The following is a 15611-nucleotide window of genomic DNA, read 5'->3' on the forward strand; positions in this document are numbered from 1 at the left end:
ACGTGCTGCCTCCACGGTCCACTGCCGGTGTCGCACTTGACACCAGGGCAGCGTGCGTCTTTGTGGTTGGGGCGTCGTGTGCATGGTACGGTTTTCGCAGCATCCCTCACGCTATACCCTCATGTCAGTAGCATTCCCAAGTTTGACAACCAGAACTGACTTGGGACATTGCAAAGTGTCCCCCGGGGGGCAAATCGAAGGGGTGGGAACTCTGCCCCAGCAGTGCCCAGCGTGATGGGGCCGGGTTTTCAGAGCGTCTTTCTCACCAGGCACCCACCCCTTCCGGTCTCCCAGGGGCTCACATCTTGGGAGCGGCACAGACCAGAACACACACAGCCCCAGCCCCAACTGGGAATGGTGTCCTCTGGCTTGGGCGCCTAATGCCAGAAGGGATCAGAGCTGGAAATGTGTCTGGGTGGGGGGCTTCTGATCTGTCTGGAAGGGTAACCAGGATGCACCAGCCAGAGGCAAGGAGCGGCAACGGACAGAAACTCTTCTGCCCCAGAGCAACCTTTCCGTGCCATGAGTCGGCTGGCATCCTCCTAGCTCCAGAAGCTCAGCTTCAAACGGTGGAGAAACTTGACCTTGTTTCTGCATTTCTGCTCTGGCCAAGATACATTTCAGGAGGAATTTCAAGTGACCTGAGGGGGAAGGGAGCGGCTTCCTGTGCCTCTTGGTTTGCATGGGGCACTGTTTTCATCTTGTTGGAGGGCTGGAGCCTCACTAATTGGGTGGTGAGTGTATGCGGAGCTGGGGCGAGGCAGGAAGGCTAGGACCAAGAAATAGCCAGCATAAACCCAAAAGACTTGGAAGCAGGAGCTCAGATACTTGTCCACTAATGTTCATAGCAGTATTAGTCACACTAGCAAAAGGTGGAAACAACTCAAGTGCCATCAACAGATAATGGATAAACGAAATGTGGTCTATCCATACGGTGGAATGTTAATCAGCCATAAAGAGAAACGAAGTTCTGGTACATGCTTTGACATGGATAAACCTTGAAAATATTCTGCTGAGTGAGAACAGCCAGTCACAAAAGGACAAATATTGTACACAGAAGTTTATTTAGCGGTTGCCAGGAGCTTGGGGGAAGGGAGAGTGATTGCTTAGGGGCCCTAGTTTCTGCTTGGGGTGATGAAAAAGCCTTAGAAATAAATAGTGGTGATGGCAGCTGGACATGATGAATGTAATTAATGCCAGAGAATTATACACTTAAAAATGGTTAAAATGACAATTTTTTTTGTTTACTACAATAAAATTTTACAAAAGAAAAGAAAGCTGGCAAAGGTGAGTGAAACCTCAGGAGTGCTTGGGGCGAGGGGGATGAAGAACTAGAAGAGATGAGGTTACAGTTCAAGCATCCGCATAGAGCGACCCTGGAACTGGGCAGGTAAACATTCCCAGCCAAACGGAGCGAGGACCCTACCCTGGACATAACAGTGACCACCCGCTACACCCCCAGCCCAAGGCTGTATGAGGCACAAAGACTGGACTGGCCCCCTCTGCCCAACACATGCCGCTGTGGAGGACGAGCCAGCCCTCCCCTTCTCCCCCCCACATGGACGCAGGGACCAGGGTGCAGAAATGAGCACCCAAAACCACAACTCAGACCACAGGAACTACAACCACATTCTTCATGGGGCTTTCACCCAGGTCAGTGATGGCAGAAAGATAGTGAGCCCAGCCACACTTCCCAAAAACTAATTGTTTTCAGCTGCCATTGAGTTGGCTCCAACTGATGCCAGCCCCAAGCACAACAGAATGAAACACTGCCTGGTCCTGCACCATCCCCATCATCCGTTTCAGATGGAACGGAGGATGGATTAACCAGTAAGCAAGGTATGCTAGTGCTTAACTGTGCTTACTTAACAGATGTGGTGAAATCCACATGAAATTGTGCACTACAGATTAGTAAGTAAACACAATTAAGCCCATGTGTACCTTGCTTACTGTAAACCAGTGCATATCTTGCTAACTGGTTAATCTGGCCCCGGATCAGATCATTGTGATTGCCAGGCCTTCCTTCCAAGTACATCTTATCTGGAAGCTCCACTGAAGCCTGTTCAGCATCATAACAATACCCAAGCCCCCACTGACAGGTGGAGTCACGAAGTGCATTGGCTGGAATCAAAGCTAGGCCTCCGGCATTGGAGGCAAGAATTCTACATGGAATCACCACTCCCCCATCCCTAAGGCTAGGATAACGTAATGGTGGACCTTATGCATCTGTCGATTCCCATAGGACTGTACCACACAAGAGAGAACCCCATGTAAACGTCATACTCCAGCTAGCAATAATGTATTGATACTGATTCATTAACTGCAGCCAACGTACCACACTAGTATAAGATCTTTTATAACCGGGGTAATGGTGGTGGGGGGTAAGGAAATATATGGAATCTCTGTACTCTCTGCTCTTTCTGTAAACCTAAAACCGCTCTAAAGAATAAAGTCTATTAATCAAAAGAAAAAAATCCAGGCTAGTCCTGCTTGCCTCCTGCTCTTGGAGGAACCTTTGGGGTTTTGGGAACTCGTCTCCTGTGCCCACCCTCAGGCTCCTGGAGGGTCTCTGCAGCAGGAATGTCCAGATTCTCTCCTCCTGACAGTTGAGCTGTTGGGTGGGGCCACCGGGCAGAACCAGCTCCACAGGGCTATCAGGGATCTTCAAGACATAGCCCCTGGGAGGTGCCCAGAAACGCTCCCTGCGCCCTGGGCTCAGCAGGTCTGCTGACTCAGCTTGCCTGTCTGGCCCTGAAAAGCCACCTACAAATGAACCGTCTCCGCAAGTGGGATTCCTGATGCTGGGGGCAGAGCTCTTTAGGGCACCTTTGAGTTTGGGTTGGGGGCCGTGGGCTGGGGCAGTGCTGGCAGAACATGGTTATCAGAAGGCTTCCCCAACCACCGTCCTCAGGGCCAGCTGGAATGAAGAAGGCACTGAGGGCTAACTATGACCAAAAGGAGTCCTGGATAGTCACGGAGTCAGGGTCCTCCCCAGCGACCCCTGGAAAGATGCACGATTCTGCACATAAAGGGCATTGGAGCAAGTCACTTCACAGGTGCTGGACCCATCACACCTAGTTCAACCAGGAAGGGGCTGGGCTCGTGGGTTTTTCGAAGGCCTGGGTACCTTCTCACTTCCAGCAGATTCTTCCTCCAAACACTGGGGCACCTGCCAGGACTCAGCTGAGCTGCAGGATGTGCACAAACCCACTGGACCTGCCCTCTCACGCCCACTCCTGTGAACCATGGATGCCTGACTGTGGATACCTGATCATGGATGCCTGGCCATGGACATCTGACCATGGACACCTGACCATGGACACCTACTCTGTGGACACCCACTCTGTGGATGCCTGACCGTGGATGCCTGATCATAGACACCCACTGTCATGGATTGAATTGTGTCCCCCCCCAAAATATGTGTCAACTTGGTTAGGCCATGATTCCCAGTATTGTGTGATTGTCCTTCATTTTGTGATTGTAATTTTATGTTAAAGAAGATTAGGGTGGGATCTGTAACACCCTTTCTAAGGTCACAGCCCTGATCCAATATAAAGGGAGTTTCCCTGGGGTGTGACCTGCACCACCTTTTATCTTACAAGAGATAAAGGAAAGGGAAGTGAGCAGAGAGTTGGGGACTTCATACCACCAAGAAGGAAGCACTGGGAGCAGAGAGCATCCTTTGGACCTGGGGCTCCTGTGAGGAGAAGCTCCTAGTCTGGGGGAAGATTGACAAGAAAGACCTTCCTCCAGAGCCAACAGAGCCTTCCCCTGGAGCTGACACCCTGAATTTGGACTTCTAGCCTACTACTGTGAGAAAATTAATTTCTCATTGTTAAAGCCATCCACTTGTGGTATTTCTGTTACAGCAGCACTAGATGACTAAGATACTCACTCTATGGATACCTGACTATGGTCGCCCACTCTGTGAATGCCTGACCATGGATACCTGACCATGGACACTCATTTTGTGGATGCCTGACTGTAAACACCCACTCCATGGTTGCCTGACTATGGATACCTGACAGTGAACAGCTGTTTCATGGACACCTGACTGATGATACCTGACTGTGGAAACCTGACCATGAATGCCTGCCATGGACACCTGACCATGGACACTCTGTAAACACCTGATCGTGGATGCCTGTGGTCACCCACTCTGTGAATGCCTGACCATGGACACCTGACCACAGACACTCATTTTGTGGATGCCTGAGTATAAACACCCGCTCCGTGGATGGCTGACCATGAACACCCGCTCTGTGGACACCTGACCATGGATACCTGACAGTAGACTCTTGATCGTGGACCTCTGACCATGGACACTTACTCCATGGATGCCTGGTTCCTGGACGCCTGACTATGGACTCCTGACTGTAGACACTCACTCCGTGGATGCCAGCTTTGCAGATGCCTGCAGTGAGGGTCCTGGATCTCCCTGCCCTGGAAGCACAACAGCTGTTCAGCCTTACTGACCATTGGAGGCCAGGGACTCATGGTGGCACAGAATTGACTGCCGCCCACACAGCACCCCCCTGTGCACTATAGTCTGCACTGACACTGCTCACAGAAAATGAGGTGAGGACAGACAGGCCATTGTTTGCTTGGAGACACGCACTCACAGGGGACCAGGGGGCCACTCAAACCTGAACCCACCCTGTCCACCCCAAAGCATGGGGGTCCTGCAGCCCAACTATGGAATCAGTATCAACCTTCACTCCACATTCAACCATTCAGACCCCTCCTGGACAGCTCCTGTGGTAAGACAAGGGGCAGGGGGTACGAGGACATAGGTGGGAAAGGCCCTAAATGGTCCTTCTGCAGCAACCCCACGGGCAGGACCCATCAGGCAGGGAAGAGCCGAGCGGTCCCGTCATCGACCTGGACCGGCGGCTGCACCTGGCAACACTGCAGGAAAGTGGGTGTGCCAAGTGTTTCATTTTCTCCAGTCATTTTATTTTTTACAAGCTTGTAGGCAGGACCCCATTGGCCAGGAAGGGAACTCACGGGGCTAGGGTCTGTAGGATGGGAAGCCATTTCTCAGGTCGGGTGCAGGCAGGCTGTGAGGGGTGGCCATCAGGCTGTGTCACCTGGCTGTGGCCCTGAACTGGTCACACGCTGGCTGTGGGGTCAGGGTCTGAGCCTCAGTTGCGTGCACAGGGGGTCATTTCTTGATTCCGTGGGAGTTGTGGGGTTTTGTGGCATCGTCTTTACAAAGCATCATATCAAGGTGGTAGCTGAGGGGTGCTGGTTCTCTCCAGAGATGCTCATTCCGGGGCCCACCCTCTCAGACAAGGGTTTTCTGGTCTCTACGGCCCTCTCCACACAGCTGTGAGTTCTTTCAGCCACAAGCATGGCCTGGCCACAGAAAAAGCTTTCATTTATGCTCAGTGTAGAGGTTTCCGAACAGGCATCAGCGGTTACCTGGGTCTGCTCACGGAAGAATCAACTCCCTCCCATAGAAGCCAGGCGCTTCAAGAAAAACATTAAACATTTTTCCCAAACATGGCCAGGACATTTTCTCTTTTTACATTTGAAAAATACTTAGGAGCTTTGCCAGTCATGCCCTTTACTTTGCCCCGAACCTTTGGAAGCTGGACTCCTCATCGTTCACAGAAAATCACATGGACCCCGCCACTGAGGGCAGCATTCACACACGGGTCACACCACACATCCCTGGGCTCCCCCAGCCTCTCCAGCTGGTTTTTACCTGGCCGACTTGCCCTTTCAAGGTCATTTTTACTGACCTCCTCATAGGGACATAATTATTGTAATTGTGGTCAAATGATGTATCAAGGGCAAATGCTTATAATTTAATGTCTAGCAACTGTAATAAGCAACATGTAATTACAACACAGAACAACCACAACCCAGTCACCTGTAAAGTGTAATTCTTTACCCAACCCCTTCTTAACCTAATTCGCTGGCCTGCTGTCTGTCTGTGTGTCAGAGAAGAATGGGACCTAGACAGCCTGCTGAACACCACCCTGGCCCCCGTGCCCACATCTTTTAGGAAGGAAGGGAGGCCAATAAGGGCAGACCTGGGCCAAGGCCAGGTGCTGTGCTGGACATAGACAAACTTGGTGTCACAACCCAATGCCTGCTGTCCACCCTTGTCCTCACAATTCTCCTTTTCCGGAAAACAACATGTCTGCTCTGCTCAGGCTTTCTCCTGTCCTCCCTGCCCAGCCCACAGGGTGCCTCTCCTGGGAAGCCCCCAGGGTCTCTCTGGCACCTCCATGGCAGTGTAGACATGTGGCCCTTGCATTTTTGCCATTTCTGTGCATAGACGCTTCTGGAGCTGGGCTGGGATGGTTCCCAGGCTCCCGGGGGGGAGTCTGGGGATGGGAGGGTGGGGGGAAACCGGGTCCTGGCCAACTGGGCAGCCAGCTGGGCTCCCCGCTCAGGCCATGCCCAGGGCCCCCCAGCAGGTAATGGACAAGGGGACCAGTCGACTGTGGTCCCCACTCGGCTGCCTCAGGTGAACCCGCACTTCTTCCTTCTCTGCTGCCACCCCTGAAAAAATCTATGACATTTCTCTCCTTCAGGGAAAATTTTCACTCTGTCGTTTATCTCTTATCTGTCCCAGTGGGTTTCTGCCTTGCATACAGATTCCTTCGAAACCTCCTCTGCCAAAAGCATTTGATCTGTTTACTAAAAACAGTTTGCTGAGTGCCAGCTGCCATCTGGGCCTGGCTCCTCACTGAGGACGCTGCGGCCAACCAGCCAGGCCAGGCCTGTCCTTCTGAGTCCTGGCTCCCACAAGGAGACAGATATTAAACACCTCATTACCGCCTTGTAAATGTAACTAGTGCTACACAGCAGAAGTGCCCTGAATGAATAAAGACAGCAGGAGCATGTGGGGGGCAGCAGGCAGGTGTGGGGGCTCACTCTGAGGCCTGACTGCACTCAGGCCCATGGGGCCTACAGTCACCACATACCGAAACACCGCGAAGGTGAAGGTGTCAGCACCAGAGCCCCCGTTAAAGAAGAGGGAGACCTCTGACACAGCAATGACCTTTTATTTCCCCCAGTGTTATCCTCTGAAGAATGTAAGCCTACATAAAGATCTCTCCTAAACAAGGTATATGAGCGGTACAATCAGCCTAGCAGTCTGGCATGGAGAAAATACACCTCAATATGAGGACTTTCTCCATTGTACCAACAGTATCCTATGTAAGGGTCTCACCAGCCGCCACATGGACTGGGCCACCCGGAGCATGTCCACCAAAGGAGGGTGGCTAGACCCCATTCGAATCCCCTAAACAAAAAAAAACCCACTGGAATAAAGCCCCCAAATCTGGTCCCTGTCCCTCACCTGGTTCCCATCCCTCACTAGTGCCCCGTCCTGTTCTTGCCTCATTCCCATCCCTCACCTGCTCCCCATTCTGTCCTCACCTGGTGCCCATTCTGTCCTCACCTGGTCCCCATTCTGTCCTCACCTGGTCCCCATTCCTCATCTGGTCCCCATCCCTCACCTGGTCCGTATCCCTCTTCTGGTCCCCATCCCTCACCTGGTCCGTATCCCTCTTCTGGTCCCCATCCTCAACTAGTCCGTGACCTGGTCCCTGTCCTCACTAGGTCCCTGACTTCACTTGGTTCCTGAACTCACCTGGCGCCCCCCCTCACCTGGTCTCCATCCCTCACCTAGTGCCCTCCTCGCCCATCCTGGTCCCTGGAGATCCTCCCTCTGGACCCCACTGGGCTGGCCCTTGGTGTGCCCCAGTATGATCCAGATGCTGGGTGCCCTTCTGCTCCGAGAGTGCTGGGGTGGGAAGCTGGGAAGGGGTGGAGGGTGGATAGACAAGGTCACAGCTGGAGGAGCCTCACTCCTCTGCAAATTCAGGGTTTGGCTTCCGTCCATGGGGTGTGTCAGAGACTCGGCTAGACAGGTGGATGGGCAGGCAGCTATAAAACACACCACGAGGGGCCTATGGGCTTCCTTGAGGACATCGGCCTGGGGCTGCATCCCCACCCTCCTAATTAGCCTGGGCTGTCCCACTCAGCACTGGAGAGAACCTGGGGGCTAGAGCTGCCCCCTCGCAGAGTGACTGTGGGTCCAGGGGGCGTAGTCAACCCTAGGAGGGTGTGTTCTTGGAGGGCTTCTTGGAAGACACGACATAGGCCTGTTCCCGGGCACAAGGGCACTTCCTGGGGAGGGAGCTGTGGTGCAGAGGCTGAGTGTGCCACCCACAGGCTCTGCGCAGCCGGAGGTGGGGGGGTGGGGGGGTGGAGGGGTAGGGAAGTGAAGCACAGGCAAGGAGGGAAGGGCAGCATGCAGGAGCTCAGAGGTCATGTGGCCGCTGCCAGACTCAGCAGGAACTTTGGAGCTGATGCAAAGTTAAGTGAAAAATAAAAGGACACGCCTTTATATACCACATGAGGTCAAGGTCATAAGAACACCAACCAGGAGGAAGAACACCAGGAATCCACCGGATGGTGGGATTATGTCTGACTTTTTAAAATACTACCTCTCCCCCCGTCCAAAAAAAATTGATTTTCAGTGATTAGGTGTTGCTTTTCTGGTAAGGAAAACAAATTGTTAGGAAAGGAAGGAAGGAGGGAGAGGGCGGGGGAGGAGGTTTCTGGATTCCAGGGGACACAGCGCACCTGTAGCCACACACAGCTACAGCTTTGGGGACCGAGCCAGGGACGGCCAGGTCGAGGGCTGGCAGTACAGGCGGAGGGTCGGGGTGGTGGGGAAGCCAGGGATGCACTCAACTTTGGGCGATGCAGGATGGTTTGGGAGTGTCCACCACAACCTTGGGCAGATGATGAGTGTGTTGATCAGGGACAATGGTCTTTGCCTGATCACAAAGAAAGCACAGGGCCAGGGTGTACCTGGTGGGGAGTGGGGCAGGGGACTGCTCTCCTTTGTGGTCTGAGCACAGACCTTTGCCTCACTCGGGTCCTCTCCACCGTCTAGTGCTGATCCTGTCAACCACAGGACCTGCTACCTCTTCTGTCCCTGGCTGGCATCTGCTTCACCCTCCAGGAACCACTTTCTTTGCTGTGGAGGACCGGCAGGCTTGCAGGGTCCTGGTCGTGTAGCTCATACTGCAGGCTGAGAGAAGAAGAGGACTCCCCTCCTTCTCAGGCCCTGGCCCAGGGTTTGTGTGTTTCCCCAGGAAGCCCTCTGTGTCACTCACGTGTGTGTTTGTGTGTGTATGTGTCTGTGCATGTCTGTGTGTCTGTCTCTGTGTGTGTCTATGCATGTCTGTGTGTGTGTGTGTGCATGTGTGTCTGTGCATGTCTGTGTGTCTGTATTTGTGTCTCTGTGCATGTCTGTGTGTCTGTCTCTGTGTGTGTCTGTGCATGTCTGTGTGTCTCTGGGTGTGTATGTGAACATGAAGAGTTGCATGCACAGATTTGGTGAATTAAGTGAGAGGCATCCGCAGCTGGCTCCATCTCACCTTTTATCCCCAGCAGAGCCCTTGAGTGCTGGCGGGCAGCTGCAGAGCTGTGCCCGTGGGTTAGGAGCTGGACTTAACGCCCAGTTTTGGAACAACGAGCCTCAGGGTGTGTGGCCAGGGTGTGATGTTGCTTTTTGTGGTCTGGTGCTGCCTGGCAGAGGCGCCAGCCAGGGGCTCGGAGGAGGAAGGAGGGCACTGCTGTCCACAGGAAGCCCTTTTGTTAGGTCTTTGAGATGCTGTCTGCTCTCACTGCTTTCAAGTTTGCATGAGTGCTGCCAGGCGGGAGCTGCCATCTCCCTGGTGACCAGCATCTGAATGTCCCCAGGGCCCTTCCCAGTGACCTCCAGTCTGCCCACACCGAGGCCTTCCTGGCCTTCCTGAGGGGTCCCTGTGCCCCAGACCCTACAGTCCCTGGCAGGGATGTGTGGTCACACCCCCAGGTGGAGACTCACCCAAGTCCTCCCACACCCTCTCGTGATCCCCACAACCACTACTTCCCCAAGGGGGCTGTGGCAGTGTAACCCCACTCCTCCTGGTGGGGGTACCCTGGGAGGCCTATGGCAAGACCTGCCCTCAGGGTGATGATCAGGGCAGTGCTGGCTGGCCGGGCTGCACAGGAGCCACGCTGTCCTTGCTGGGCTCTGCCTCCCCATCCTCTGAAGACTTCCAACCAGGCAGAAAGTGCCCCTGCCTCCCCTGAGCTTCCCAAGGCCAAGTCTTGGCTGCTTCACTCCCAGCGAACCCCCGATGCACATGCATGTAGTAGGTATCCAGCAACATCTGGAACTAAGGAGGATTGAATCCGAGCAGAATCTCACCCAAAAGCCCCACAGCTGGAGCCTCGGAGGGCCATGTTTTCCTGGATGCTGCACCATCTCCATGAGGACATAGACCTGGCCAGGCCCTTGGGGGATGATGCATAGGGGGCGGTACATGGGGGACGGTGCAGAAGAGAGAGGGAAGGGTCCAGTGGACAGCAGGAGCTTGGAGTGTGGGCCAGGAGGGTTCAGGCAGGCAGACAGGAGGATGGATAACCCTATGTTGCAGCAGATCCATGAGGGTTTTGCAGGAAGGAGACCAGCTGTGCCACATGCCTTGTCCAGGCCCTCCGGAGGGACAGCCAGGCCAGCTGCATTCTGGCCCGAGCAAGGCGTCAGGGGGCCAGGGCCCCACCCAGTGCTCCAGCCGGGAGTTCGCCCTGTAGCTGGAGCCAAGCAGTGTGTGATCAGCGATGTGACCCCCTGTGCCCACCGCCCTCCAGGGGAAACAGGGACCAGCTTGAAGGGTAGGAGCTGCTGTCAGTAGCCCTTGTTCATGCTCTCTGTTGTTTTTTCCATTCTCCCTACTTCTCTGACCATTTCCTGATAATCACAATTGTCAGTAAACTGCGAGAGCACCTTCCTGCTGGGGAAGGTGGAATTGGGAAGGGCTGCTGGCCCTCCAGCAGAGTGCCCGTTACCCTGGGGGCCCGTAGTTCGGGCGTTCTTGAGAGGCGAGACCCTCTTGGAACACTTTCCCTTCGTTTAACCTAGTGGGTTTCCTGTGCATCCAAAAATGTCCAAGCAGGAAGCCCTAAACCTCAAACAACAAAAATAAACCGGAGTGCCTTTTGCCTTCTCGGCCACAGAGCGTTGCCTACCGCCCAACTGCCCAGGTCCTGGGTGGCCATTTCTTGTCATTTTAACTCTGACCTGAATGACACAGCCTAACCCCTGTTCCCAAAGGTATCACGGCTTCTCCAGCTTCTGTCCTGCCTCACTACAGAAAGGGCTTCAGTGGATGCATTGTCCCCTTGCAGGGCAACAAGATACAACAAAACTTAAAACTAGTGGAATCAGGAAAACAAGGGTAGGCAGTGGGATTGGTCAGCATGTGGCAAGGCAGGGGCTTTCAAGCAACCCCAGCACCCCAGCCACTAACCTGGGGCTGAGCTCTGGGGCCAGCGTGCGTTGCTCTCAGGGCCCATGAGATGAAAAATAGACTTGTTATGGGAGAAGAGCCAGGGATCCTGGGACCCCACCCATCATCCTCCTGGTGGGACCTGTCCTCCCTCACTCTCAAATCCTTCCCTCTGGGCATGTTCACCGCTCAAGAAGGCGGACCTTATTTGGTTCATTTTGCAGGAGGGAAAGCAGAGGCAAAGAGAGGCTAAGTTGGGAAGATCTGTGGGCTGTGCCGAATGGGCTGGGATCTGACCCCACCGCAGTCCGCCTGGGGAGTCCAGGCTCTCCAAGGGGCCCTGGACTCTCACAACCAGCAGGTGAGGAGCAAATGCAGCTGCCCGGGGAGGAAGTGGAGTGGCCCCGCTAAGCGGATACCAGGTACTGTCAGGACATCTCTTGATGGGAGGGCCAGGGGGGTTTTCCTAGGGCAATCAGAGCCGAGGGCTGGGCTGACCCGGAAGGGCAGGTGGGACTCATACAGCTCCCAGACCACTTTGGGGCCACCAGCTTCTCTCTCAGCTCCAGTGGGAGTAAAGGGGTCCCCAGCCAAAGAGGGGAGGTCACATATACAGGAGCCCTCACTAGTTTGTGGGTCTCAGCCCTGGATAGACCCTGTGCAGTCTCCTTCAGGCAACCCTCTGCAAATTGCCAAGACTTACCAGCCCGGCCTTGGGTGCTACACTGTTAACATGCTTGGCCGCTAGCTGGAAGGTTGGAAGTTCTAGTCCACCCAGAGGCACCACGAAAGAAAGGCCTGGTGATCTACTTCTGAAAAATCAGCCACTGAAAACCCTATGGAACACAGTTCTATTCTGACACATAGGGTTGCCATGAGCCGGGGTTGAATCCACAGCAACTGGTACCAGCCTGTCCCACTCAGACCTGCAGCCGGGACGCCCCACGTCCCCAGGTGCCAGCCTGTCCCACTCAGACCTGCAGCCGGGACGCCCCACGTCCCCAGGTGCCAGCCTGTCCCACTCAGACCTGCAGCCGGGACGCCCCACGTCCCCAGGTGCCAGCACGGAGTTTATCACCAATGCTTCAAGCGCTTTTTATTGGTCTCTGCGCATTTCTACGTCTTCTGGGGAGAAAATGCTGTTTTTTTCCAGTTAATCTGTGACGAGTAGGCCTAGAACCAAGCAGCTCTCTGGTGGGCTGGTGGCGAGCTTGTGATTTGCTGAGCGTCTGGGCAGAACAGAAACCTTTCGACTGTGACGCACTGGCAAGAGCCACAGCATTTAACGACAAACATGTCTTTCTTCTGAAGTTCCCTCATATTCCAGCGTCACTGGTTATTATTTTTATTCTTGTGTATCATTAGTTTGCTAAGCACAGCAGGAACACTTAACAAGCTTGATGGGGAATGTTAAAAAGGCCGCATTTGTCCTCAAAAGATGTGTTCTAAAATATTCTTGTATTTGAGAGTTTCTTTTTTTTAAAGTTCTTCCTATTTGCTTAGGGTTCCATCCATTTTCATAGAGTTTTAAACTTTAAAATACTTAAAGCAGCAGAGCCAAACTCCCTTAAAGAGAGACAGCTGAGGAACTCCCCCACTCAGGAACAGAGAGCCTATAGCTGTCCTTGCTTTGTGTGAATGCAACTGCAGACGGCAGGGATCTGGGGAAGAGAGGTCGTGCTCCAGGGGGAAACTGCAGCTTTCATGTCATTTGTCCAGAGGTTGCAATCTCAAATGCCCATGGGGGCTGGGTAGGGAGTAACAGCTGGCACTGTGTTCACTCAGCCCCCACCAAGGGGCCCCAGGACGGGAGAGCATGGGCCCAGACTTACCCTAGCAAAAAAACACAGACTCATTTCCGTGGAGTCAGTTCCAACTCATGGTGACACCATATGTTACAGGGTAGAACTGATTTATAGGATTTTTTTGGCTGTAATCTTTACGGAAGCAGATCGCCAGGCCTGTCCTCTGCAGCAACACTGGGCATGTTCAAACCACTAGCCTTTGGGTTAGTAGTCAAGTACAAACTGTTTGTATCACCCAGAGACCTCAGACTTACCCTAAAAACACTGACCCATTGCCATTGAGTCAATCCTGACTCACAGCGACCCTACAGGACAGAGTAGAGCTGCCCTATAGACTTTCTAAGAATGTAATCTTAGGGAAACATGTTGTCACATCTTTATCCTGATGAGCGGCTGGTGGGTTCGAACTGCTGACCTTCTGGTTAGCAGCCAAGTGCTTAACCACTGCGCCACCAGGGCTCATTGCAGACTTAGCCTAGAAGCCAGACATTCAAATACTTATGTCAAATTTTCTGACCTTTACTATTATTCAGTGATAAAAAGAAATGAGCTATCAAGGCTCGTAAGGGCATGGAGAAACCTTAAATGCATATTGTTAAGTAAAAGAAGTCAGATTGAAAAAGCTTCACACTGTATGATTCCAACAAGGCAACTACATGATTATAGAAAAGGTGTAGCTTCAGTGAAAAAATCAGTGGTTGCCCAGGGTTCAGGGGTTCAGAGGGGAGAGATGAATAGGCGGAGCACAGGGCACATCCAGGGCACAGAAATTACTTTGTATGGTACTGTAATGGTGGACATTTGACATTATGCATTTGCCAAAACCCAAAGGATTGTACTACACAGAGCCCTGATGTGAACTATGGACTTTAGTTAATAATAAAGTATCAACATTGGTTCATCATTGTAACAGACAGACCACAGAAACCCAAGATGTTATCATGGCGAAAACTGTGTGCAGGCAGAGGGGAATTTGAGAACTGTCTGTACTTTCTGCACAGGTTTTCTGTGAACCTAAATCTGCTCTACAAAATAAAAAAAAAAAAGGTCTATTAAAAAACAATAACAAAGCTGGGTGTGGCTGGGGCGGGGCACTGGTTTGCAGCCCCTCCCAGGGATCATAAAACTGGGTATGGCAAATTCTGGGAGAGTTTGAATTACCTGACATCCCTGTCTAAACTGATCAAAATAACCAGATAATCCAAATCAGCATTTTATTTTTGACAGTACGGATCTGGTATTTAGCAATTTTTATACCTGCAACGTGAAGGTGAGTTACAAAGCATTTTGAAAAGTTTCAGTTATTTTGGTTGTATTATTAAGTCTCTAACTAGACAACGTATTGTTATTTGCTGTTGAGTCACTCCCCCACCCATAGCGACCCCATATACAACAGAACAAAATGCTGCCCAGTCCTGCGCCATCCCCATGGTCGGTTGTGGATCAGAACGTTGTGATCCAGGTGGTTTTCATTGGCTGATTTTCTCCCTAGTCTGTCTTTGTCTGGAAGCTCCGCCAAAACCTGTTCCGCATCCCAGCAACACACAAGCTTCACTGACAGATGGTGGTGGCTGAGCGTGAGAATGGTGCAGGACCGGGCAGCATTTTGTTCTGTTGTGCGTGGGACCATCATGACTCTGAGCTGACTTGACGGTAGCTAATAACAGTGACCACATTTTTATGAGGGGAAGGCAGTGAAGAGCAAATTTCTGGCAGCAGGAGATGCCCAGGAAGCAAGACATGAGCAGCCAAGCCCAATTCTAGATCTCATTGATGTGGAGATGCCAGAAACCATCTGTTACCTCTTAACATTTTCTCCTGCTCTGCAGTCTACAGTGTATTTGAGAAGCCACAATGCTACTTTTTACTGAGCTGTTTAAAATGAAACTATCATATATTCCACTCCCTGGAAACTGCCGATCCTTGAAAACAACTCCTCGGCTTGCTCTTGTCAGACTGTAAATAAGGATACATCTTCATTTGTCTGACCCAAGTATTTCAACAACAAATTTTGCAAACATTGACGAAAATTTTAGGAACAATCTCACTTGAAATGATGATTAAAAGATTTAAAATCGAAGTTTGCCCTTTATGTTATATTGGAATACTATGTAACATGTAGAATGATTTCCATTTAGTCTCAGTTTCAGACAGTACAGTTGTCTCCCCTTATCCACGGTTTAGCTTTCTGTGGTTTCAGGCATCCACTGGGGGTCTTGGAACGTATCCCCCACAGATAAAGGAAGACTACTGTAAAGGATTTGCCATGGAAGTGGTAGTTACTGGCCTGCCTATTAAACAGATTAGCTTGGACAGATCCGGGGGGTGGGGGGGCGAGTGGGTAACAGCAGACAATGCCCATTGAACATTTACTCTGAACTGGCATAAGTATAATTACTTTTGTGAGCAGTAACTCCATGAGTCCACACAACCATCCTGGTAGACAGCCTCTACTAACAGCCCTGTTTCACTAACAGGCACAGAACTTTCGGAA

This window comes from Loxodonta africana, chromosome 18, assembly GCF_030014295.1.
Source record: "Loxodonta africana isolate mLoxAfr1 chromosome 18, mLoxAfr1.hap2, whole genome shotgun sequence".
NCBI lineage: Eukaryota > Metazoa > Chordata > Mammalia > Proboscidea > Elephantidae > Loxodonta > Loxodonta africana.